This window comes from Rhineura floridana, chromosome 1 (genome assembly GCF_030035675.1).
Source record: "Rhineura floridana isolate rRhiFlo1 chromosome 1, rRhiFlo1.hap2, whole genome shotgun sequence".
Lineage (NCBI taxonomy): Eukaryota > Metazoa > Chordata > Lepidosauria > Squamata > Rhineuridae > Rhineura > Rhineura floridana.
Genome location: NC_084480.1, coordinates 317,065,307 through 317,091,942, shown reverse-complemented (window position 1 = coordinate 317,091,942; position 26,636 = coordinate 317,065,307). Strand labels below are relative to the sequence as shown.

The window sequence follows — 26,636 nt, the reverse complement described above, 5'->3', positions numbered from 1 at the left end:
TGTTATTTTCACTCATATATTCATTTTTATGCACACTTTCCCCTAATACATGCATTTTTGTAAATATTGTTTAGTTGGCGAACTGCATCCCAAAATTCTAATAAATGCGAATTTTGAAAGATGGCTGTGTTTGGTTCTCATATTGTTTCAGAAAGTGCGAATTTGATAAATTCTGCTTGAAATATGAACTGAATTGAAATTCTCACCCATCCCTAATCCAGAGACATATTGCCTTTGACAGTGGAAGTAAAAGTTGCGTGGTTGCAGCAGGGCCCACATTTGCATCAGTGTGCCTTTCGAAACAGAACAGCCGTTTTCTCCAGAGGATCTGTTCCCCTCTGCCTGCCCCTCAAATTATCTCCTCCTTAGCATATGAGCCATGGGAAAGCAATCTGTGATAGCAAACAAGTCAGATTGCGATTCCTCCTCGCTATGCAGCAAAGACTATGAAATATAGAGCTGCACCAAGGTTGATCTGTATAGATAAAAACTGATTTGCATGGTTATTACAGTTCATGGGGATGTGCAAAGAGACAGCGAAGAAGAGCTAGGCTGAAAATTAAACTCAGCAGGGAACAGAGGCTTGAGGGTGGACTTGCATTTTCTGGTTTACCAAGATAATTTGGTGCTGTTGGTTTTTTTGTTTCGTTTCGTTTCTAGGATCCAATCTCTTTGCCCACCATCCATCTCTGCCTGCTCTGTTTTTTTCTTTCTCTCTAGTGCCTGCTAACTAGGCCTTTCTATTCCTGCCACCACAGAGAGCACTATAAATACTGTGAGGATGAGGCTTCCTCCCAACTCTTACTGGGACAGGTCAACAGGGCCCAGAAGCATCACACAAGGTTATCACCAGGAGGTCTGCCCACAGCAAATCAACAACCCAAAGTAGGTGGGTGAACTGGAAGAAAGTTCCAGGTCCAGAGGGTAGAAGCCTCGAATTCCATCTATAGCAGGGTTCTTCAGTCTTGGGTTGGCAGGATAATGTAGGACCCCACCCCCATCATCCCTGACCATTGGCTAAGGTGGCAGGAGATGATGGGAGATGTAGTTGGTCTATTGTACAGAGGCACATAAGGCTGGGAGAGTTAACCAGAGCCCAGTTTTATTAGAGGAGGTCAGCGAGGCAGATCACTGGTGCAGAACCAGTGCTAATTTTCAGGGTGACTTGGACAAAGTGCCCACAGAGAATGGCTCCAACTGGTGGTGCCTCCCTCTTCACAGAGGCAGCAGCTATCCCCTCTCTTCAGCAATGCCTTCAGCAACTGAGGGGGCGCACTTGACTTAGCAGGGCTCCTTTTGGGAGGAAGAGCAGAGTCTAAATTTAATAATAAGTAAATAACCGGTGGTGGTGCTGAGACAAGCACTGGGCCCACTCAACTGTACTTTCAAGAGCAGCCATTTTATTTTTCCCACAATGCAGGGCTGGTAATGTATGAGAAGTCCAGTGGTGGTGGCCCCTCCTAGGGCCACAGGGCCCTGACATTTGCCCAAGCCTGCTGCATGCTTGTGCCATGTTTGTGCTGGCTGGTGTGATCAGAAGGAGAAAGGAAAACTTGTCCATGCTGGCAACTATTAAGAGGTAGCAGCACATATGGGGGGTGGGTAGCTCAGTCTGTCTAGCTCAGTATAGTCTGCACTGACTGGCAGTGGGTTTCAGTGGGTTACAGTCCGGAGACAACCCCAGCCCTACCTGGGGATACCATTGGGGATTATTTATTTATTTAGTTAGTTAGTTAGTTACATTTCTAAACCGCCCTATAGCTAACAGCTCCCAGGGCGGTGTACAACAAGATAAAATCACAATATTTAAAATACAAGCAGGTGAGTATTGCGCCATACAATTATAAACATATTAAAACAGAAATAAAATAAAATAAAATAAAATTAAAATAGGCTTAAAATGCCTGGGCGAAGAGGTGGGTTTTTACCTGGCGCCGAAAAGATGACAGAGAAGGCGCCAGGCGTATCTCATCTGGGAGGGCATTCCATAATTCGGGGGCCACCACCGAAAAGGCCCTAGATCTAGTTACTGTTCTCCGGGCCTCTCTATGAGTTGGGACCCGGAGAAGGGCCTTGGACGTCGAGCGGAGTGAACGGGTAGGTACATAGCGAGAGAGGCGTTCCATCAGATATTGCGGTCCAGTGCCATTAAGGGCTTTATAGGTAAGAACCAACACTTTGAATCTGGCCCGGAAACATATTGGAAGCCAGTGCAGTTGGGCCAGAATAGGTGTTATATGGTCGAATTTCTTCGTCCCAGTAAGAACTCTGGCCGCGGCATTGAATCAGGGACCTTCGGCATATAGAGCAGGTGTTCTAACCACTGAACTATGGACCTAATTTTGCTAAACTGAACAGTAGGGCATTCTTATTTTGAATGGATATCAAAAGGAATGCATATGGAAGTGGTAGCCAAAGTCATGCCCTCCCGATTTTATTTTATTTTATTGCTTATGGACCACCTTCTACATGCGTGTCAAGGCGATTTACAAACATATCCCCAAAACAGTTAAGACCAGCTTTTAGAACAATACAAAAAGAAGAGTGTAAAAACAATACAACATTTTCTTGCGCTCCAACTCTCATGAACCCCAACAGGTATGCCCAGCGGGTCAAGGATGGTGGGAGCTGAAGTCCAGCTACAGAAATGGCTATTGCCAAATGCAAAAAAAGGTTCCTTCTCCTCCTCCTTGCTTTTCTGTCTCTCCGAAACCTTATCTCTCGAGCTCTACAGTAGTGCAGCCTTCTTCAACCTGGTGCCCTCCAGATGTTTTCAACTACAACTTCATTCATTCCTAACCATTGGCCCTGCTGTCTAGGGTTGATGAGAGTTGAGTCCAAAACATCTGGAGGTTGTGAAAGGTTGTTCTCATATGTTGAAAGCCATAGTCCTAAACACATCCACTGATGTGTGAGAGAGTTTGTATTGACTGATATATTTTATGATCCTCGTTATTGTTTTTCCATCAAGAGGGCAAACCAACCCTTGATGTTTCATTAAGGTGCTGGACAAGGACATAAGAACATAAAAAGAGCCTGCTGGATCAGGCCAATGGACCAAATAGTCCAGCATCCTGTTCTTACTGTGGCCAACCAGTTGCTCATGGGAAACCCACAAGCAGGACCTGAGTGCAAAGAGCACTCTCCCCTCCTGCAGGTCACTGCCTCTTGTGGGAGTGAATTCCATAGTTTAACTATGTGTTGTGTAGGGTTGCCAGGCTCAGGGCCTGAGAATGATTCTGTATCTTTAAGAGAAGAGAAAATTCAGCCAAGTGCAGGTTTACTTGCAACACTGCAATGGGAAATACCACAAGGTGGAATTCTCCCTTCCCCCTGCACAACTTTTAAAGATACAGAAGACCTCTTGGAGGCCAGGCCTGGCAACCAAGAGGACTTCTGTATCTTTAAAAGTTGTGCAGTGGGAAAGGAGCAAGAACACCTGCACTTGGCTGACTTTCTCTTCTCCTAAAAATACAGTCTCAGGTGCTGAGCCTGGCAACCCTACGAACTACTTCTTTTTGTCTGTCCTGAATCTTCCAGTATTCAGCACTATTGGATGTCCACAAATTCTAGTATAATGAAAGAGGGAGAAAAACCTTTCCCTATCCATTTTCTGCTTCCATGCATGTTTACACTTCTATCATGTCACCACTTACTTGCCTTTTCTCTAAACTAGAAAGCCCCGAATGCTGCAGCCTTTCCTCATAGAGAAATAGCTCCATCCCCTTGATCATTCTGGTTGCTCTTTTCTGAACCTTTTCCAGCTCTACAGAATCCTTGTTAAGGTGAGGTGACCAGAACTGTACACAGTATTCGAAATGCACCTACACAATAGATTTATATTTGGCATTATGATATTGGCAATTTTATTTTCAATACCTTTCCTAATGAGGACCAGGGTTCAAATCTGTCTCTCAGCTACAAAGCTCACTGGGTGACCTTGGGCCAGTCATCTCTCACCCTAACCTTCCTTATAGAGTTTTTGTGAGGATAATTGGAGACGGAAAGGACTCTGTACACCACCTTAAGCTCCTTGGAGAAAAGGTGAGATAGATATGTCTGAAAGAATAAGTGCCCCAACAGGGCTGGAAGATGTTTTTGATACTTACAACATAATCCTATAATGTCTACTTAGAAGTAAGACCCACTAAATTCAATGGTGCTTACTCTCAGGTGCATTGTATTATAAGACTGCAGCCTGAAATACATAGCTAGTTACTGCAGTGCTTTTGAAATTTTAATGCCCTATCCATAACATCTTTTATTGCTTTCTTCAGGCACCAGATCCTTTTGGGCATAGCAAAGTGGTTGAAAATGAAGTGCGCTTTTTAAAAATGTGCCATTGGAGAGGCATGCTGCAGGTCTTCCCTCTTTTTTTTTTTTTTTGCTTATTGATAGCTCTCTTTCCTTCAAAAGAAACCATATATATCATGCCAATTTATTAATTTTTGCCTTCTTGGGAGCGTGTAGCTCTTTCATCCTCTGAATAGCTGTCTGAGGGATTGCAATGTACCACATTGTGAATCTGGAACCTTTTGTAGCCAATAAGGGTTAGCATATAACAATTGTATTCTTTTTTAATTCTCCTGTCTAGCTCGGTAGCAACTTTCACAGAACTGGAGGGTGCAACGTGGACATGGCTATGTACAGTATATTTATATTCCTCCCTTCATCTGTGATTTGGCTGCTGGTGCTGGAATTCCAGTCTGATTACTGGGCCATAATCTTGTATGCTGAGAATCCGAGCTTTCATTTTAAAACTACCTGTCTAGTCCTCATAGACCTCTGTGGTTAGTGTCTGCAGGAAGCTCAGAAGCTGAACATTTCCACATCCGTTTGCATTTTTTCAAAAAATCCTCATGAAAATTTATTAGCATTTTAGTACAGATTTCTCCTAATATACACATTTGTCTAACATCATGCATTTTTGTATGCTCTTTTCACAAATATGTGCACTTCAATGCAAATTTTACACCAGTATATGTGTTGCTGTACACACTACTTGTCTAGAGAAGTGTGAGTTTCAAACTATGGCTGTGGTTCGGTTCATGTACGAACCACGTACATGTGGGGAAGTGTGATGGAATTTGCTGTGTTGGTATATTTATTTGTTAATAATTGGTATTAAATATGAGTTTATTTGTATTATGGCTTCATTGTGTACTTTTTATAATACTTCTTGTGTTCTCTTTTTTCTTGTACACCACTTAGAGATATTTTTATAAATTAAGCGGTATAGAAATAGTCTAAATAAATAAATGTATTGTTTTGGAAAGGGCAGATTAGATAGGTTTACCTTTAAATGTGAACTGCCCCGTCCCTGTTCCGCACACATTATTTTCTCTGGAATTGCCCATATTTGGTCACTTGTTTTTTTAATGACACATAGGAACATAGAAAGCTGCCTTATACTGAGCCAGATTATACTGGCCTTCCAGGGTTTCAAATAGGGGACGATCTCAGGCCTCACCTGAAGACCTCAGGGGCTGGACCTGGCCCCTTCTGCATGCAAAGCAGATGCTCCACCACTGAGCTACAGCCCTTCCCCAAGGAACACATCTGCATCACATCTGGGCTGCATTCACACTGTACATTTATTCCACTATTATTCCACTTTAAACAGTCATGACTTCCCCCAAAGAATCCTGGGAAGTGTAGTTTGTGAAGGGTGCTGAGAGTTGTTAGGAGACTCCTCACAGAGCTACAAATTGCCAGAATCCCCTGGGAAGCAGAGCTTGGAAAAGTTACTTTTTTGAACTACAACTCCCATCAGCCCAATCCAGTGGCCATGCTGGCTGGGGCTGATGGGAGTTGTAGTTTTAAAAAGTAGCTTTTCCAAGCTCTTCTGGGAAGAGGGATTGACTGTTAAACCACTCAGGGAATTGTAGCTCTCTGAGGAAAATAGGAGCCTCCTAACAACTCTCAGCCCTCTTCACAAACCACACTTCCCAGGATTCTTTGGGAGAAGCCATGAGTATTTAAAGTGGAATAACAGTGGAATAAATGTCTGGTGTGAATGTGGAAGTTAAGTTGCATTCTAATTCATCAGCCCATGGTTGTTGTTCTTTTCAGGCCTCTCTCCACCACCCTTGAGGAGAGAAACTGGCACTGGGAAACGTAGAAAGGCTTTTCAAGGGGCAAATCAGAGACCAGTGATCACTAATCCCCTAAAAGCAATAAAATGCTTTGGTCCTGAAAACAAGTGGTTTTGAAGGAGCTTTCGAAAGCAACGTTGCTGAATGTAACTTACTTCAGATATTATATCTTGGCAATAGGGTAGGCGATTTACATGTGGCACTTTCTTTTTTAAAATGTGTAAGTAATTTGGCCCAAAAGTAGAGACAAATCACTGAACACTAAAGTCAGGATCATTTAAACCATGTTGTATTCCTGATCTCTATGTATGGATGTGAAAGCTGGACAATGAACAAAGTGGATAAGAGAAAAATCAACTCATTTGAAATGTGTTGGAGGAGAGTTTTGCAAATACCATGGACTATGAAAAAGACAAATAATTGGGTGCTAGAACAAATTAAGCCAGAACTATCACTAGAAGCTAAAACGATGAAACTGAGGTTATCATTCTTTGGACACATAATGAGAAGACATGATTCACTAGAAAAGACAATAATGTTGGAAAAAACAGCAGGGAGTAGAAAAAGAGGAAGGCCAAACAAGAGATGGATTGATTCCATAAAGGAAGCCACACACCTGAACTTACAAGATCTGAGCAGGGTGGTTCACGACAGATGCTATTGGAGGTTGCTGATTCATAGGATTCACTGTCCTATCTGGACAGTGACGACCTCGCCTCAGTTGTTCATGCTCTGGTAACTTCTAGACTGGACTACTGCAATGCGCTCTACGTTGGGCTGCCCTTGAAGACTGTTCGGAAACTACAACTAGTCCAGAATGCAGCGGCCAGATTGCTGACGCAGACCAGAAGGTCCGCTCATATAACACCTGTTCTGGCCCGTCTGCACTGGCTTCCTGTTTGTTTCCAGGCTAGATTCAAAGTGCTGGTTTTGACCTATAAAGCCCTACATGGCATGGGACCGCAATACCTGGTGGACTGCCTCTCCCAATATGAACCTACCCGGACACTGCGCTCAACATCTAAGGCCCTCCTCCGAGTGCCATCCCATCGAGAAGCTCGGAGGGTGGTGACTAGAACCAGGGCCTTTTCTGTGGTGGCCCCCGAACTGTGGAACAGCCTCCCCGATGAGGTGCGCCTGGCGCCGACGCTACTATCTTTTCGGCGCCAGGTGAAAACCTTTTTATACTCCCAGGCATTTTAATGTGTGTTTTAATGGTATTTTCATCATTATTTGTATTTTTGGATGTTGTTTGGTTCTTTTATTGTTTGTTTGTTTTGTTTTCTTGATTTATTGTATTTATATATTGCTTGTTTTTTATCTTTTTGTACACCGCCCAGAGAGCCTTCGGGCTTAGGGCGGTATATAAATAAAATAAAATAAATAAATAAATAAAGTCGTAATCAACTTGAAGGCACAGAACAACAACAAAGTAGGGAGATAGATATGATTGTTGCCATTATCTTGATGAATATGCCTGGACATTTATGACAGACTACAGCACCCAAAAGCCTCAAAAGTAAATGTATACATCTGAAGAGCAAAATGAGGCAGAATGCATGCACACACACACACATATATCTTTGTGCTCTACAAAAATCAGGTATCAGAACTTCGAAATTACTTCGGGGTGACTGATTTTCACCCAGTTCTCCAACCAGTTATCAAAACTTCATCCCTCTAATCCTTAGCCATAAATCATCCTAGCCAGCCTCAGTATCAATAAATGAAAGAATGGAAATATGGAAATTCAAGACCCAGGATGGAGAGGGAGGGAGAATTACCAGCAAGCATTAACAGAAGTGCTGTGGATGTAGCTCCATCAGTGAAGATGCTAAAATAGCAGGTCAATTGAAAGCAACAGCTGAGGTTTTATCACTGCTACTCAGGATTCTCGTAATCTCTACCAATAATAATCAAAAATCTATAGCGAAGACCACTGATGCAGACGCTGGTAGAAAATGCAAAGATAAATCAGGAGTGAAGTAATCAGAACTTGTAATAAGCTACTTTGACTTACCCAATACAGAATATCAGACACAATCAAGTTACAAAAGTCATATACCGCCAACTAGGTACCGGGCACCAATTGACCAGCTCAGAACCAACCTCAAACTGCAAATATAGGTCTGATGCTGACCCAGTTCTTCAGAGGACTGATTTCAACTTCACACAGTGTACATTTATTACAACATTATAAGAGGCTAGGCAACTTTCTGATGAACAAACAACTCATGTAATCAGCACTGCAATGCCCCTTCCACATAGCACTGTACAAAAACCTGACTGAAAGAACCCAATAAAATACCACAACCTAGCCATGTAGTCTGGAAACTGAAAATTATATTAATTTATTGATGGATTGATTTACATATTCATAATGTGCACATTCATAAGAGTGTATCAAGATGGACTACAAAAATCAAATCAGTAAAAGTAACTGTAAAAGCATCATTAAAAACATCAATCAAACATCAATAAATATTATTATTATTTATTGCATTTATATTCTGCCCCATAGCCGAAGCTCTCTGGGGAGTTTACAATAATTAAAAACATTAAAAACATACAAATTTAAAAAACACATTTTTAAAAAAGCAAACACAGATTATAGCAATTATTGTAAGCTCCAAACAAAATGAAGGACTGCTTAAAGAGAGTTAGGGGTAATTTCCATGCTTGGCTGATTCCAGAATGTGAGAATGTGACATTTTCTGCAGGTTACCTCCTTGATTTTGTTTGTGCCTATTCTCTCTCAGTTACCTACACTCACACTAGGGATGAAGAGAATGCCGTTCCCACCTTCTGTAGGGGGGTCTTTGCCTCCACTCCCTCCAATTTTCAAGAAAGACGCAGGTGGTCTGGTCCAATGGTGGAGGGAGGTCGTGTGACCTCTGATCCATTGTGGGAAGGGTGGTGAGCAAGGCTTTTAAGCTTGTTCCACCCTCTGGACTCTCTCTTCATTTGCTTGCGGGTCCTGCCATCCCACCCTTTCAGTATCAGTTTTGCTAGTTGCCGTTTAGGGGCTGAGTAGGAATTTTGGGGGGGAGATGTGCTTTGCCTCCACTTTGATTTGCCTAATCCATACTGCGGGGCTGAATTCAATTGGCTTCTTGCGTGGCAGGGCTGCTGCCAGTTGGCATGGAGTTCAGGCACGTGAGGAGGTTGGAGGGTTAGTATGAGGTATACTGAGGCAGTTTTGGGATTAGGGGTGCCCTTTGGGGAACTCCTAGTGTTTAAACCTGGGGTGCACCTGGGGGTGCCTCTGGGGGCCTATCTTGCACATTCTGGTGAACGCTGGCACGGCAGGGCACAGATGTGCAGAGTGGGTGACCACCCAGGGCTCGTCTAGCAAGGAGGGAGGGATTTATCCACATCCTTGGCTGGGGGTCCACAGCCTACGGATGTTGACATGTCCAGGGGTTGGGGAGGGATGCTCCCCGACCAGAGGTCGTTTTAGCCTCACCTGCCCAAACAGGTTTAATTTGATTAATTTGGTTGATTTGGACTGCAGGTTCTCCAAAATTTATTGTTAGATTTTAATAAATATAACATCTCCCAATCTTCATGTCTCGAGTCTTTCTTGGTAGTGTGGGGGCAAATCTGGTTTGGTTTGCATCTTTATGCAAACATACTTAATTTGCCCTTCAAAAACTATGTGTGGACTTAAACAAAGCTATCCTTTGAAATGTGCTCCTCTCCAGATTTTGTGATGCAGTCGTCAAGCTAAAAAAAAAAAGTCTGTTTGTGGAAAGTGTGCACAGCAATGCGTATAATAGTTAAAATAACAAACAAAAATGCTTTATATGAGGGTAAATTGCATGCAAACACTTGTGTATTGCAATAAATGTGCACTAAAATTAATTAACGAGGAAAAGAAAATCTCAAACTGATGCAGAACTATAATGAACTTAAGATTGCAAAAAATGAGAAACCGGATAGACCCAAACTGACAGATTCGTCCATCTCTAGCTCACACATAAGGAAAAAACAATGTAATAAAATGCCAACTTGATGTTTTCACAATGGCATTAAGGTCCTTTTTACATGGTGTTTGACCCTGCATAAGAGTGCATGTGTCCATCCATAAAACAATATCCAAAAGAGTCATGATGTAATCACATCACGATGACTTTGTTTGCACTGTTTTAATAGTGTGCAGTTGTACTAGGGGTACTTGAAGAGTTTATTGTTTTCAAACCTGAGTGCAAACTGACCCTATTTATACCTCCCTGTTTAATGTCGAGATCACAAAACGTAATTATCCTTCAGATTTCACACTTGATTTCACACGTCTGCAGACTGTGCAATGCAATTCTCTCTTCTAAGTATCAAAAAGCATATTTTAGTTTATTTATTTTATAAATATATTTGTATATCCTTTGTCATTAAAAAAAACAAACTGGTTTACAAGTAAAAAAACAACCATAAAGTAATAACATTAAAATATAATAAAAACAAAGGGCAAATTGCAAAAGGACAAAAAGTCATCTTAACTGCCTGCATAAAATTTTAGCATAAAATGTCATGAATGCATAGTCGAAGATTTAAAAAATGTTAAAAAAATCTTAAATGCATATTTTGTGAGAAAGTACATTCATAAATACATATATATATTTGCATTTTTGTGTGGATGTGTGGATTTTTTTAAAAATAAATCTGCAAATTAATACATAAATGGAATGGGCAGAATAATGAATAAACACATGTAATATTGAGATGAGCCAGAAATATTTTTATTTATTTTATTTATTCATATAAAAATATCTGTTTTTCTGATGTCTGTTCTCCACTTAGGGAAGCTTATGACAATTTAAAATCACACTAAAATAAAAAGTATGTTACAACACAAAGAGTAAAATAATTAAAATGCATACAATACACAATAAATAAAATAAGATAAACAATTTAAAAGCAACAGTGACAGCATCAGTCGCAAGTAAAAATGGCCTTAAGCAGGAAATAGGCTGTTGAAATAAAAATGTTTTACCCTTCCAGAGTAAGCACCAAGACTACTGAGAAGAAACAGGAAAATAGGCATAAAAAGTAATAATAAAAAGCTGGCATGGTATAATCATTCTTATCAGGAAGATTAAGCCAGTAAGCCTATCGCACATTGCTAGCAGTTTCTAAATCTTTCGCTAGGGTCATGAGGATTGGGAACTTACTCCATGATGTCTGTCACAACTCCAGCCACAAGTTTTCCAAAACTCCCCAATGGGGCCATTCAACTCAAATGAACTCAACTCTTTTCTGTAAATTAGGAAAGTATAATCAGAATCCAATTAGTTTTGCAAAATGTGAGTCACTAGCACAGGGGAAATCTATTGCCTGGTGAACACAGAAGTGACCCAAATAGCATCATGGGAATGGAAGTCTACTGGAAATAGCACAAACATTTCTTAAAAACTCCAAGCTCGTGTACCATTAGGATTGTCCAATCAATGACATATCCTTTTTGGTCTGAAAGTAGATTTTGCAAGCTCTTCTGGTTGCTAAGAGACTTATATTGTGAGCCTGGAAGGATGAACACCGACCGTCCATTATGGAATGGTCTGAGGACCTAACTGTCCTGGCTGTATCTGAACATGTTTCATAAAGATGTCAGTTTCATGTGGATACCTGTTTGAACACCTGAAGGGTTTGTTCTGGCTTATATGTTTAACTTAAGATGGCTTTAGTAATGGTTATTATATCCTTAATGTGAGTGGATGGTTGTTGTTGTTATGTGGTGTAGTGGTTAGAGTGTTGGGCTGGGACCTGGGAGACCAGGGTTCAAATCCCTGTTGTCAGAAGGGAGGGCTTCATATGGCCCCCTGGTCAGAGGTTCCACATACCTGGCTTTTGCCATAATAAAAAAATGCTGGTTTTTAAGGTGTCACAATGTTCTTTGCTCCCCCATTCATGTTACCCTTATTGTGAACATCAACATGTTTTGACGCATGTTCAGTCCAATCTTTGAATGCAGCCATTTATAGAGCATGCTGAATTTTAGAGGCATCGTTTGTTTTAATTTTACTAGCAGCAATGTGGCAAGCCAATACAGAGAGACAGAATAAAATAATTTTTATTTATGGCATGCACGGTAAATCAGAAGCTAAACGATTTTGTAACCGAGCAGAAGAAGGACATCTGGATTAATGAAATTTATGAAGTCATCTCTTGGTTTCACAATACACCATCCATCCTCCCCAGTGTACCACAGCAGTAAATAGCCGTAATTATTTGGTTGAAATGCATGCACAAGTTGAACTGAACATTCATCAAATTCTTCAGATAGGCACTTGTGAAAGGATCCTAATAGGTGCTGCCACACCCCGTGAAGCTCCGCAGCTGACCGGGCTTTGGAGCTGGAAGTTGGGTGGGGGTGTAAGGACACACTGGGCAGTGGGAATGATGCTAAGAGTGTCTCCCAACAGATTAAAGGGCAGTGTCAGAGGGCATTCTCTCTCAACCCAGCACGAAGCAGAAGGAAGAGGGAGACAGGAACAAAGGGAGACAAGGAGAAAGCAAGAGTGAAGGAAGAGGCACAAGGGGAGACAAAGAAAGAGGCAGAAGGAAACAACAGATTGCAAAGGGCGGTAGGGCTTCTGCAAAGAGCATACTGGAAGCGGGGAAGAGGTGCAAGAGAAAAGGGGGCCTGGGGGCTCCCAACCCTAGTGGCGAGTCAGGGCATGAGAAAGGGGAGGAAGGTCAACTGGAAGCAGACTCTGTGCAGGAAGAAAGGGAAGTAAGAGACTGAACTATCCAGAAGTGCTAAAAACAAAACAAAATGTGTGGTGTCTGGTGATGAAAAAGGATAACTAAACTTGTGGAGTAAGACCCATGCCAGGTGCTCCTCTGAAGAGAAGAGACCACCTAGGGTTCTGAGGACTTCTGGGACGTTAGGTAGATAGCAGCTAAGAGCATCCCATCAGTATGCAGCATAATCCACTGCCCATGTATGCTGCAATCCAAAATTGCATTTTAAAAAATGGGATGGAGAAGAAATATCAATATGGACTTTGGTCTCCAAATAATTCCATGGTCTAGCCTCAGCTCTACATCCAAGAATTGCCATTGGCAACGTTATTGTGGTGGTGGTGGTGGTTGTAGACTAGATTTCTGTACCACTTAATCAACAAAAACCTCTAAGTAGTTTACATACATACAATCTTACATAAACTGCTTTGTGAGGTCTGCCTGAAAAGCAGTATCTAAATGCTGAAAATAAACGAATAACATTTATTTCATTTATGAATCACTTCCCATAAAACATCCCAAAGCAATTCTTCAATTTAAAAAATCAACAATAAAAACATTTAAAAAATACTGTAAAGTCTAATACAGATACAAACGGGGATAAAAAAAATCTCCAAGGGCTTGTTGAAGCAGAAACATCTTCAGTAGATGCTATAAAGACAACAGAGACTCAGCTGTCCGATATGTAATGGGAAAGAGTTCCAAAGGGTAGACAATGACACAACCAAGGCCTGATTCCTACATTGTACAGAACAGACATCATGATGAGATGATATCTGCATGAGGTCATCCGCATGTAAGGGGCTAGACTATCTTTTAGTAATCTTGATTCCAAGCTGTATAAGACTTTGTATGCCAGTACCAGCACCTTGAAGTTATCCCAGTCGCTAATTTTGATCAAACATGCTCGGCAAATTGCAAACTGGGATTATTTAAAGGATGAGGAATCATGACAGAAGCGCTTAAAATTATGCATGGCAAGGAGAAAGTGGATGGAGAAAAGTTTTTCTCCCTCTCTCAGAACACTAGAGCTTGTGGATGTTCAATGAAGCAGAACGTTGGGAGATTCAGGACAGACAAAACAAAATACTGCTTCACACAGCCCATAGTTTAACTATGGAATTTTCTCCTTCAAAAAGCAGTGATGGCCACCAACGTGGATGGCCTCAAAAGAGGATTGGACAAATTCATGGAGGATAAGGCTATCAGCCATGATGGCTATGCTGTGCCTCTGAATCCCCCCCCACTTCCTCGCAAGGGTGCTTTTGGTGGTAAAAGAACAGCCCAAAGATTTCTTCCAGCCAATGGGATTGGCTCTTGACTCTAAGAATCCACACCAGGTGAGGGGGTGCCCTTGGGCCCTTCCTAGAAGCATCTGCCTGTCCATCAGTATCAGCAGTGGCAGCTGTGGCTCCATCTCAGTGGGGTAGTGGAATCCACTCTGGGTTTTAGTCCGGACACTCAAGGAGCTGTCGAAGGTGCAAAGAAAGTTCAGAGTAAAAACTGAGCAGGTTACTCTGACCAACTAACATGGAGCCACCACATGACACTATTGTTGTCATATGCTTTCAAGTCGATTCTGACTTATGGCAACCCTATGAACCCTTTTTTTGGTTGTATTCATAGGGTTTTCATGGAAAGAGGTATTCAGAGGAGGTTTACCATTGCCTTCCTCTGAGGCTAGTCCTTCCCAGCTGGCTAGGGCTTGCCTAGCTTGCCACAACTACACAAGCCAGCTGGGGGGCAACTGGGCTCCTTGGGACTATGCAGCTTGCCCACGGCTGCACATGTGGCAGGGCAAGTAACCCCTGAGCCACTCACTGTGGGGGTGATCTTTAGCTGGCCCTTTACACCCAGGAGACACGAGCAGGGATTTGAACTCACAGACTCTGGATTCCCAGCCAGGCTCTCCTCCCCACTGTGCTATACCAGCCACTGAATATAAGACTAGATAAATGTTTGGACTGGCCTAACAGAACCCTTCTCGTGTTTTTATCTCCTTGCAGCCCAGTTCCCCTTCCTTACAAGTCTTTCAGTGGCTACTGATGGGATCCTTTGCCCAAAGTCAAACTATGTGCTCAACAGGGTTGGCTTGTGACATTTTACTACATGAGGCCAGGGATGTCAAAGAATTCTAATGAAAAGAGAAATGAGAGCAAAAATTACCAATGTCTGCATACCGAGGCTACTGTAAGGACAGAATATGGTGAAACTGACTGGTTCCCAATCGGAAAGGGTGTGAGAAAGGGGTGTATTTTATCACCCTGTTTGTTTGATCTGTACTCAGAACATATCATACGGAAAGTGGGATTGGACCAAGATGAAGGAGGTGTGAAAATTGGAGGGAGAAACATCAATAATTTAAGATGTGCAGATGATAACGTACTCTTAGCAGAAACCAGTAATGATTTGAAAAGAATGCTGATGAAAGTTAAAGAGGAAAGCACAAAAGCAGGACTACAGCTGAACATCAAAAAGACTAAAGTAATGACAACAGAAGAGTTATGTAACTTTAAAGTTGACAATGAGGACATTGAACTTGTCAAAGATTATCAATACCTCGGCACAGTCATTAACCAAAATTGAGACAATAGTCAAGAAATCAGAAGAAGGCTAGGATTGGGGAGGGCAGCTATGACAGAACTAGAACAGGTCCTCAAATGCAAAGATGTATCACTGAACAGCAAAGTCAGGATCATTCAGACCATGGTATTCCCAATCTCTATGTATGGATGTGAAAGTTGGACAGTGAAATCTGCGAATAAGAGAAAAATCCCCTGATTTGAAATGTGGTGTTGGATCTTTGCGCATACCGTGGACTGCGAAACAGACAAATAATTGGGTGTTAGAACAAATTAAAGCAAAACTGTCACTAGAAGCTAAAATGATGAAACTGAGGTTATCATACTTTGGACACATCCTGAGAAGACATGATTCACTAGAAAAGACAATAATGTTGGGAAAAACAGAAGGGAGTAGAAAAAGAGGAAGACCAAACAAGAGATGGATTGATTCCATAAAGGAAGCCACAAACCTGAACTTACAAGATCTGAGCAGGGTGGTTCATGACAGATGCTATTGGAGGCCGCTGATTCATAGGGTCGCCACATGTCGTAATCGACTTGAAGGCACATAACAACAACAACAAGCATACAGTATTCATCCTGTCTCCAGAATGAAGATTAGTCCAGCAAATATGATCAGTATTCACTTTCAGTCCACAATATTTAGTTTGCATTGTATTTCCTTTGCGTTGAAATGAGTGGGCTGCAACAACACAATGTCAATGCAACTTATGTGAGTTGCATAATTAATTACATAAATTCTATAATTCTGCCACAGAGGACAGCACAATGGATAGCGTAGTTTTTGGCAGAAGGTGAACTTCAGTTGCATGGAAATTGTGCTGCTTGTGACAAATACAGGGCAGAACTGGAAATGATAATTTTCACATAATTTGCTGGACAGATTAATCCTTCTCAAAGTTGTGCCACATCAGGATAGTGATCACTTACCAATCTCTCTGAAATGTAAAACTAGAACTATGGCTACTCATTTAATAGATAAGTTTGGCATAAATTTTACATCTGCTGATGACCATAAAAGAGTCAGATGGACTAACAAGCTAGAAGAGATAAGTATTAAATTTCTTAGATCTGGTAGGGCCTTCGAGTTCTGCTATGAGATTATTATAACAAACTCACCTGAAATAGCTATTTGTGCGTATCAAAATTTAGCACTTGAGCTGCAACAGGTCCTAACAAAAAACTATTGTCCGTTGGTCCCCACTTTATAAAACACAATTTGAAGCCCTGGTTTGATTCAGAGTGTGTGGCAGCAAAGAAACAGCTGGTAGATCACTATCAACACTACAGACTAAGTAAAGCTTTCCTCTTCAGCTTTCAACAGCATTCGTTTCAAATAATTCCCGGTTTCTGCTAGTAGTATGGTATCATCTGCATATCTTATTTCTCCCTCCAATTTTCACACCTCCTTCATCTTGGTCCAATCCTGCTTTCTGTATGATATGTTCTGCATATAGATTAAACAAATAGGGTGATAACATACACCCCTGTCTCACACCCTTTCCAATGTGGAACCAGTCAGTTTCTCCATATTCTGTCCTTACAGTAGCCTCTTGCCCAGAGTATAGGTTGCGCATCAGGACAATCAGGTGCTGTTGTACCCCCATTTCTTTTAAAGCGTTCCATAGTTTTTCATGATCTATACAGTCAAAGGCTTTGCTGTAATCTATAAAGCACAGGGTGATTTTCTTCTGAAATTCCTTGGTCCATTGCATTATGCAACATGTTTGTGATATGATCTCTGGTGCCTCTTCCCTTTCTAAATCCAGCATGGGCATCTGGCATTTCTCGCTCCATATATGGTAAGAGCCTTTGCTGTAGAATCTTGAGCATTACTTTACTTGCATGGGATATTAAGGCAATAGTTTGATAATTACTGCATTCCCTGGGATCCCTTTTCTTTGGAATTGGGATGTATATTGAATGCTTCCAGTCTGTGGGCCATTGTTTTGTTTCCCAAATTTGTTGACAAATTTTGTCAAAATGTGGACAGATTCAGTCTCAGTAGCTTGTAGCAACTCTACCGGTATGCCATCTGTTCCTGGTGATTTATTTCTTCCAAATATTTTAATAGCAGCTTCCACCTCACATTCTAAAATTTCTGGTTCTTCATCATACAGTTCCTCCATGAATGAATCTGTCATCCTGGCATCATACTCAAATCCAAGATCCATTTCTACATCTAGAGGGTGCAGCTGTCTTCATGAGAGGAGTATACGGGGCCTTCATTGCTTCTGAATTGCTGTTGCTCTCATGTCCTGCTTGTGGGCTCCCCATTGGCATCTGGCTGGCCACTGTGGGAACTGTATAAAAATATAAAAGCATATCCAAGCAAATAAAACAAATTCAAGGGATTCATGCACATAAATTGGGGTCCAGTCTTAGTTGTGGGTCAGGGAAAAGCCCGCACAAAAAGAAAAGTCTTTATGAGATATCTGACACAACTGATGGTACTGCTTCAGGCATGGCAGAGAGAATGGCATTCCATAAAAGTAGAGCAACAGCAGGAAATGCCTGCTTTCAGGACACTACCCTCTGATATTCTGTAGGGTGTGGTGCCCACACTTTCCCAAAATGATCTAAGTGATCTTACAGTGATCTAAGTGATCTTACTGTACTCTGCAAAGCTTCAGGGATGGGGTGGGGACTAAACTCTGGAGTCTAATTTTAGAATAGACATCTTTTGTTATTACACGTTAATTCCAGTTCTGGGCACTGCACATTAAGAAGGATGGAGGCCTTCAAGAGGCAGCTGAACAGCCACCTGTCAGGTATGTTTTAATTTGGATTTCTGCATTGAGCAGGGGTTGCACTCAGTAGCCTAATAGACCCCTTCCAACTCTGAAATGGAAATGGACTGCCTTCAAGTCGATCCCGACTTATGGCTACCCTATGAATAGGATTTTCATGATCATTGGTATTCAGAGGGGGGTTACCATTGGCTCCCTCTGAGGCTAGTCCTCCCCAACTGGCTAGGGCCTGCTCAGCTTGCCACAGCTGCACAAGCCAGCCCCTTTCTTGTCCACAAATGCCAGCTGGGGGGCACCTGGGCTCCTTGGGACTATGCAGCTTGCCCACGGCTGCACAGGTGGCAGGGCACGTAACCCCTGAGCCACTCCCTCTGGGGGTGATCTTTATCTGGCCTTTGACACCCAGGAGACCCATGCGGGGATTTGAACTCACAGACTCTGGACTCCCACCCAGGCTCTCCTTCCCGCAGTGCTATACCAGCTGTTCACCCTTCCAACTCTACTATTATATAATTATATGATTCTACGAATTAAATAGCTACTCAAGCGATATATGACCAGCCAAACGCCTGCTCAGGAAGGGAGGAAGGAACCACCAGTTCAGTGCAAACAGGCCTGTATTTTCTATGCAAACGCAGTCGCATTCATCAGGTGCAAATTATATTTGTGCTGGAAGATTTTAAACCAGATTGGGCGGGGTGGGGATGGGAGAGAAAGAGAGAGAAAATAAGTGTTCCCTCAGCTCAACACAGTGTTAATCGCAGCACCTGGAAGCGAGAAAGCTCCTCTTACATAATCAAATGTGTCACTTTATTAAAGTGGGTTTTAGAAAGTTGAGAATGCATTGGGGGGAAAGGGGGGAATGCTGTGCTGACTCAGCCCTCCACAAACAGCTGAATCAAACCAAGAGTGTCAAGTTTCCCTGGCCCTCATGTTTTGCTTCTCTGTTTTGCAGGGTTATATTATTTAATACCAATTTGTTCTTTCCCTCCTCTTCCTCAGGTAAGGCCCAGACCCAGGTTGATCAGTGAGACTATCCCCTACTGCGGTGATGATGCGGCTGTTTCTTTTCCAGATCCCCTTGCCAACCCTTCCACTCCCACTAACCTGCCAGTAAGAGACCCAATTAGTGCCAATCATGAGGGTGATGCTCCCCCCATTTCTGATATGCAGCACGATTGTCCTCAGAGATTTTGACACGGTGCCCTCAGCAACCATGAAGTTAGCCATGTGCTGCCTTGTTACTTTGAGCAAATATGATGAGTTTGGTATGTGGACTGCTTTGCCCCAGCAAACACTGCTGCCCCAAGGCCACCATATGTGGCGTGTTATAGGGCTCGGGAACCTGTGGCTCTCAGGCTAATTCCATGTGGTTGGCCCTCAGTAGGACTTGGCGAAAGTGCCAAGTTTGGTTTCTGCTTTTCTCTGAGTTCCTCATCTTGACTTCAGTTCTTCACATTTCCACATCAGTGAGTGGAATTTCCTCATGAATGTTTGTCAGCATTTTGGTGTGAATGTCTCCTGCTGTACACATTTTGACATGCAATTTTGCCCAATGCACACATTTGTGCAAAGCAATTCCTCCTAATATAATGACTTCTTGTATGTTGTTTTCACTGATATACACATTTTCATGCACACTTTATCCCGGTATGTGCATTTTTGTACACGTTACTTGGCTGCAGAATTGTGCTGAAGAAGTGCAAATTTCAAAGAATAGATACGTTTCAGTTTGCAGATTCTTTTGGGAAATGTGGATTTAGTACATTCATTTTTAAATGCAAACAGAATTGGATTTCTCCCCTAGCCCTAGTCCTCAGTGTCGCCTGGCTCTTCCAAACGCTGCAGGGACACTCTGGCTCTCCAGGCTAACCCTCTGAGAATCACTTTCTCTTCCACTCATGCGTGTGTGTGAAGAAATGGAGTCGCACAGAGAGAAAAGCAGCTATGACTCCATCACCCCTTGGATCAGTCTACATCCAACACTGGCTTTAGCTCTCCCTACTTATTTATTTGGCAAGATTTATACACTGCTAAATCAACAGAAAACCTCGCAAAGTGGTTTAACATACAACAATACAAAACGTTCGTAGCAAAATACTGACAAAGTCCAATGTTAAAACACAAAATTGACATAAAGTTTATCAAAATAAAAATAAAATCAGTGTGTGTGTATTACGTGTGAGACTTGCAGATTAAAACCCCATGTCTTGGTTGGCTTGCCTAATTTATGTTTTTTTTAAGCTGGGAGCAAAAATAATACAATAGTACTAGGCAGGGAGTTCCAGAGGATAGGCAATGCCATACAGAGGGACTGATTCCTTGTAAACGTGGAATGAACATCAATCATCATTATATCCCACAATTATTATTATATTTATGTTCCAGGCTGAGGCTATGGGTGACCATACTTGAATTTAGATGCAGAGACTGTGTTCCTCAAACAAGCATCTTCAAGCTCAGTTGCTGGCGCTGGAGGGGCATGGACTGGGATCTGACGTGCAGCAGTCTGAAGTTACTTGCTCTGTTGATGTGAGAATTCTAGTATTTATGACAGGTGTGGTCAATACAGAAGCTTTAACCTGCCTGCCAATCATCTGAGGCCTTTCTCTGTGTGCCCCCTCCGAGGGAGGTGCAAAGGGTCTCATCACAAGAATGGTCTTCTCAGTGGTGGCTCCCTGCTTGTGCAATGCTCTCCGCAGAGAGGCACACCTGGGGCCATCATTATCTATTTTTAGGGACCAGGTATTCCCCCCCCTTTTTACCCTTAATTTGAAGGGCCTCAGGTATTCATGGCCTCTTTTAGTGTAGCAGGCTTTATAAGACTTGGCGTTTATCCGTACCAATGTGTTTTTAGGTTGTTTTTTTTAAAAAAATAGTTTGTTAGAGTTGGTTAGTGTTTTATTGTGTTTGTAAGTTGCATTGGGTTGCATTTGTGAGGAAAACAACTAAATAATGATGATGATGATGATGGTCTCTAATTCTACCTCTGGTCTGGGCTTCCTTCCTTCCACCCCGCCAGTTACTTTGTCCTGTCTAATCTTCCAAGACGCTCTGTGGCCTTGACTCTCTAAAAAATGCATGCCTGTGCACCACAGAAATGAAACCAAGCTAACTGGAGTAATGCCCAGAGACTGAAAATAGAGGAGGTGAAGAGGAAGAGGCAGGGATCTTTCATTTTGACAGACAGATCTAATTTCTAAACACAATGAATGTTTTCCCAGGACAGTCCATTCACAGTGGTTTAGGAAGTTGTGTTTCTTTTTGTGTGGATCTCTGCCTTCTCCTATGCAAGTCAATTGATAAATTTCCATTGTATTTCCAAAACTCCATGGGAGGGCCCAGGCCCACCCCCAGTAACAATTCTTGGGGGTAACAAGGTCCTTTCTTGGAGGGGTAGCATTTTGCCTACATCACTCTTTCTTGGGGATCCATGCTCTTTATTCCAGCTTGATATTCTCCATTTTAGTGACTGGAGGGAAAAGAGCCCTTTCAATCCCAAATAAGTCAAATTGGAAATACACAGAGTGGCTCCAAAACAGATCAGGCTGCTTTCCAAAGCTACAGATATGAGTTGAATCTTAGGGCTGGTTAACACAGCGATTTAATTTGAGATGGGTGCTACTTGCATCCCTGTTTAATTCTCAGGATTCGCATGACGTTGCAGGCAAGGCAAAGGTATGTCACTGCTTTCTCTGTTAAATCCATATTAAACCAATCCCCTGAAAATGCAAAAAGTGAAGGAAAAACCATCTCCGCTTCATTGAGTTCCTGCATATAGGTGCTTTGTTCTGATGTTTTTCTCCGCCCACTAAACTCTCCATGAATTAAATTTTGTTTGCATCGGCTTAACAAGCCACTTCTGGTCACTTTAGCCTTCCTTTCCCCCCTCTTTCCCCCAGTGTGCCAGAAGGCATGTGCACGCACACACTGTCTCCCTAAAAACTGCATTTCATACATACTTAGTAAAAAAAAGGGGTTACTATAAATATTGCCGCAGGTACTTGTCCTGCTCTTCCACCTCAGCCAGGTACAGCGCCAGCTTCTTGCTGCACTCCGTCAGGCAGACCTGGCAGAGGCTTTGCTCCTCAGCAACTTCCAGCTCAGCCACTCGGTGGCAACTGCCATGGTCTAAGGAACCAGCAGTGGGTACCTGGCAGGCAGACTGAGGCTCACCAGTGACTCTGGCTACAGTTGTCACCACCACCATGAAGGCCTGGAGTGCTCACTGTAGCGGAGGCCGTGGTTGCTGGGCTCCTGCTGAAAGCCAGGCTGGGCAGTCGCAGCGTGGCGCCTCTGCAACAGGAGTTTTACTATAAATATTGCAGGAGGAAATGAAACTGACACAAAATAAGTTTTTTGTGTCCATTGTACTTCCCACACTCTCCCAGCTTCAGTGTGCAATTGACAAGAAACAATGAAACTGACAAAAAAAACCCTCCCCTTCTCCATTAGCAATGCGGATACTCCAGAGGGACTAAACATGTAAATTTGGGGGCGGGCCCACAAGGAAACCTTTCCAGAGCAACGTCAATTGTATGAATAGAAAACAGCAGATTGGAAGGTGGGAAGTATGAACCTTGCAAATCTAACATGATGCCAAAAGCTGTGTCTTTAATCTGAAGTTCAACCTCCATGTGAATCAGCACTTCGTGGCAGGAGCACACTTGTACTATTTGCCTTTGCCCCAGATAGAGCATTGAGTTAGGGGTCCTTCCCATGGGAGAGGATCTTGAAAGGATTCACTCCCCATCCCCAATCTTTTCTCAGCACTGACATGACCCCTTTCTGGATGCCCCCATATCCTGACTAGCGCTTAAGCCTGACATGTCCACCAGTTCAACATAATGGACCCATGAGGTCTCGAATGTTTGTTTCTGAAAAGGCTTTGCCCCCTAACATTTCACCATAGGGAGAGGGAAGGTTTTTGTATTTCCATGCATTTCTACTCCCAGCCATAACATTGTGTTAAGTTCATTTAATTGGCTGATTCATTTCTATTAACAAGGCCTTCCTGGGCAGACCGGCATTCTTAAGTGAAACTATATGAAGGAGCATGTGAGAGGGGAGTTGAAGAACAACCCTGTGTAGTGTGTGTCTGAAAGGCTAATTAAGAACAAAAATGTAATACGGTACGAAGCTCAGCTGAAGGCCTCAGGCAAAAAACATAATTTTGCATTAGGTTTTGCAACCCAGCAGAGATGCTTTTCAGCAGACCTGCTTTGGATTTCCACAATGATCTTTCTTGGTTATGAAAACCCTTCTTTCAAAGGAGGCCCTTTTTCCTTTTTTTCCAGAGCTCCTTTTTGGAAAAATCCATTTTCGTGTCAAAGATGGTGTCTTTTGACTCAAATGGTCAGAAGTCCCCATATAAACTACCATTCTTATAATCTCCAGGTTCTAAAATTAGCCCTGCAGCATGCCACATTCTCATGAGTCTGAGAATGTGCTCTATTTAAAGTTATGTAGAGGCATTTGTTTCGCACTTTCACTTGCTGAGTGCATGCCACAAACTTTTACAGATTTTACAGACTTGGTTAAGAGGATCACCGTTGAGGAGCAGCATTGAGGAGCTGCCTCGGAGGTCTCCAGTGATGTAATGGAAGAAGAATACAGGGAAGAAAGGTTCTGAACCTGATGACATCTATCAAGGCAACTGATGGATCTTCCTTCCTTTGGCAAGTGAGTCAGGTGATTCCCCACCCAGATGCCCTCCAGCTGTTTTGGACTGCAACTTCCATTATCCCTGACCACTGACCATGCTGTCCGGGACTGATGGGAGTTGTAGAACAAAATATCTGGAGGGCACCAGAGTGGTGAACGCTAGCATAAAGGTTGGAAGAGATTGGGGAGTTTACTGGGCCAGTGAGGGCGGTGTCAGTCTTTGCCGGCTGCACGGTGATGATTGATGATGCAGTAAAACAGTTAGCCAGCAGCTGGTCAGGCAGTGGCTGGATTGTAAATCTGCCAAGGCCTGGAGATAATGAGGGGAAGCGAGGGGGGATCTGGGGTTTAGTTCCGAGCACCAAATAGCAGTCTGGTTTAAGCAAGCAAGGTCCAGTAGGCAATCCAACGATCAAATACTCCAGTAATGCAGTCCAGGCTTCAAAGACTCAAAAAGGTCCGGGTCACAGGCAGCGCTGACAAGGTCTGATGCTGGTGTCCGACATTGCTTCCAGCAGAGGGTAAAAAGCCTCTCACTGCCTTTTAAACTCCATTCTCTGATTCAGGTGATTGCAATCCACCCTCCGGCTCCCAGGAGCCTGCAACCTTAAACAACCAGAATGCCTGCATTGCTCTGTTTCTCACTGGCATCGTCACTCTGTAGGGGGCAGAGGGGGCCTCCTGTTCACTCCCTGGGTCTGACTGAGGGGTTGCAGCTGTGTCCTGAACATTCTCCAGTGGCAGGAGGTCTTTGGCGATTCTGCTTGTTCCCTCTCCTGACTCTTCTGTGGCACTCCACTCCTCCTCTTCCTCTGAGGACTCATCCGATGGAGGCATGACAGGTGGCACAATCCATACAGGGTGAAAGGCTTTTTAAATGGTGAGCAATGAGATCACTCCTTTTGTCAATGACTGCTTCCTGCAACCTCAGTCATTTCCCAAGTGGTGAACTAGCTCTTGGAGAAGAGCCCTTCTACATAATTTCTTAAACTAGCTGGATTGAATGACCACCCTTTAAAGACATAGTAACTCCATAGCCATGACAGATTGAATCCTAGGTATGAGGTGCCCAGGATTATGAACAGGATTCTGGTGGTGATATTATCAGTGGGTTCATGGAGTGTGAAAGAGAAATGGTTGCCTCACATCTATAGTGAGACACTGAGGGCAGATTTCTTTGCAAGAAGAAAATATTGAGATCAGCACCAAATAAGCAGAGCTGGACAGGTACTAGGAAGCTAGGGGTGCCAGGTTCAGGGCCTGAGACTGATCCTGTATCTTTAAGAGAAGAGAAAGTCAGCCAAGTGCAGGTGTTCTTGCAACACTGTGATGGGAAAAACCACAAGGTGGAATTCTCTCTTCCCTCTACACAACTTTTAAAGATACAGAAGACCTCTTGGAGGCTGGGCCTAGAAACCAAGAGGTCTTCTGTATCTTTAGTTGTGCAGGGGGAAGGGAGAATTCCACTCTGTGGTTCTTCCCATTACAGTGTTGCATGAACACCTGCACTTGGCTGACTTTCTCTTCTCCTAAAGATACAGGACCAGTCTCAGGCCATGGACCTGGCAACCCTATAGGAAGCAGGTACTACCTCCGCTTCTGGAAACATCATGCCTCTGAACAACAGTTGCTGGATATCACAGTGGGGAGAATTCTGTTGTGCTCAGGTCCTGCCTGTGAGCCTCCAGTAGGCATCTGGCTGGCCACTGTGAGAACAGGATTCTGGACTAGATGGGCCTTTGGGCTAACCAAGCAGGGATTTTCAGATGTTCTTAATTTACTATGAAGAAAAAGGTTGTGACCCAGAATGTTGAGGGGTGACTTCCACAATATTGTTAGAGTATGGCATTGCTTTTGGTGCCTCCTAAGCCTAAACAGAATGCAGGGCAAAGAATTATAATGAAAGAGCAAAACTAGAAATGCAAGAATTGTTACTCAAGCAAAGTTCTGTTGAGAGAGAAAGCCCTCTTGTATTCTTTCCTGCCCAGGAGGTGCCAATCCCTAGCTTGGGTGGTCAGTCTAGAATATTCTTCACTGAGAAGTTGTAGTGACACAGCTTGCCACACGGGGCAGTGGTCAGCAGTTCCTCACACTTCAGCGGAGAAGTTGCAGTGATGCAGCTCACCACATGAGGCAGTGATTAGCAGTTCATGACACCTAGATCCCACAGGAAGCATTAATGCAGTGTGTATTGTCACCATCACTTTTTCTCAACAGCACTGATGCCCTGCTTGATGAAGAAACTCTCAGTGAAGCAGGAAAAGTTGTCAAGGCCTGGGACTCGAGGGCCTGCCAAATCTTACCTAAAACAATACCCCAAGACAATTTTGGAACTTCCTGTCAGAAAGATGTTCAGGGATTTCAAAGTGAGGTGAAAACACACACCAGTTTTGGTAAGACAAGCAAATGGTATTGGTGTGTGGGGGGGGTTGCACATCCCCTCAGTCAAGCTTCCCTCCTCCCCTCCTTATCCTTGCCCATGAAGTGTTAATATTCATCACCCCCACATATACGCTAACAAGTGGGTGTGCTGATATTGGTGGCAATTAAAGAGTCTTGCTCCCACCAGCTCCTTAGGAAAGATTTAAAACACCATCCTGCCTGTAGGTGGTAATTTCAAGCTTTTCATTTTAGCAAATTAAAAACCTATTTCGTTCTCCGTTTTTTTCTCTCTCCTTGAAAATGTGAGCCTGCCTGTGTGTAGGCGTTCAGACTAAGCTCACCTTTAGCAATTCCAGTGTAAAAATAAATTCTCTGAGACTCTCAGCTCCTCTTCGGAGATTGTGGAGCTCCTGGTGGGA

At 43.0% G+C, this 26,636-nt stretch overlaps 1 long non-coding RNA gene across 1 annotated transcript in view; it reads left to right on the top strand.

Annotated features, from left to right (window-relative positions):
• The window catches only part of LOC133376260 (uncharacterized), a 37,528-nt gene extending 11,094 nt beyond the window's left edge, over positions 1 to 26,434 (top strand). The window contains exons 2-7 of the long non-coding RNA XR_009760435.1: positions 18,128 to 18,192; positions 19,174 to 19,284; positions 20,560 to 20,703; positions 23,694 to 23,853; positions 24,402 to 24,715; positions 26,053 to 26,434. This is a non-coding gene — a long non-coding RNA (uncharacterized LOC133376260). The remainder of the gene's footprint in view (positions 1 to 18,127; positions 18,193 to 19,173; positions 19,285 to 20,559; positions 20,704 to 23,693; positions 23,854 to 24,401; positions 24,716 to 26,052) is intronic.
• The last annotated feature ends 202 nt before the right edge of the window (positions 26,435 to 26,636 follow it).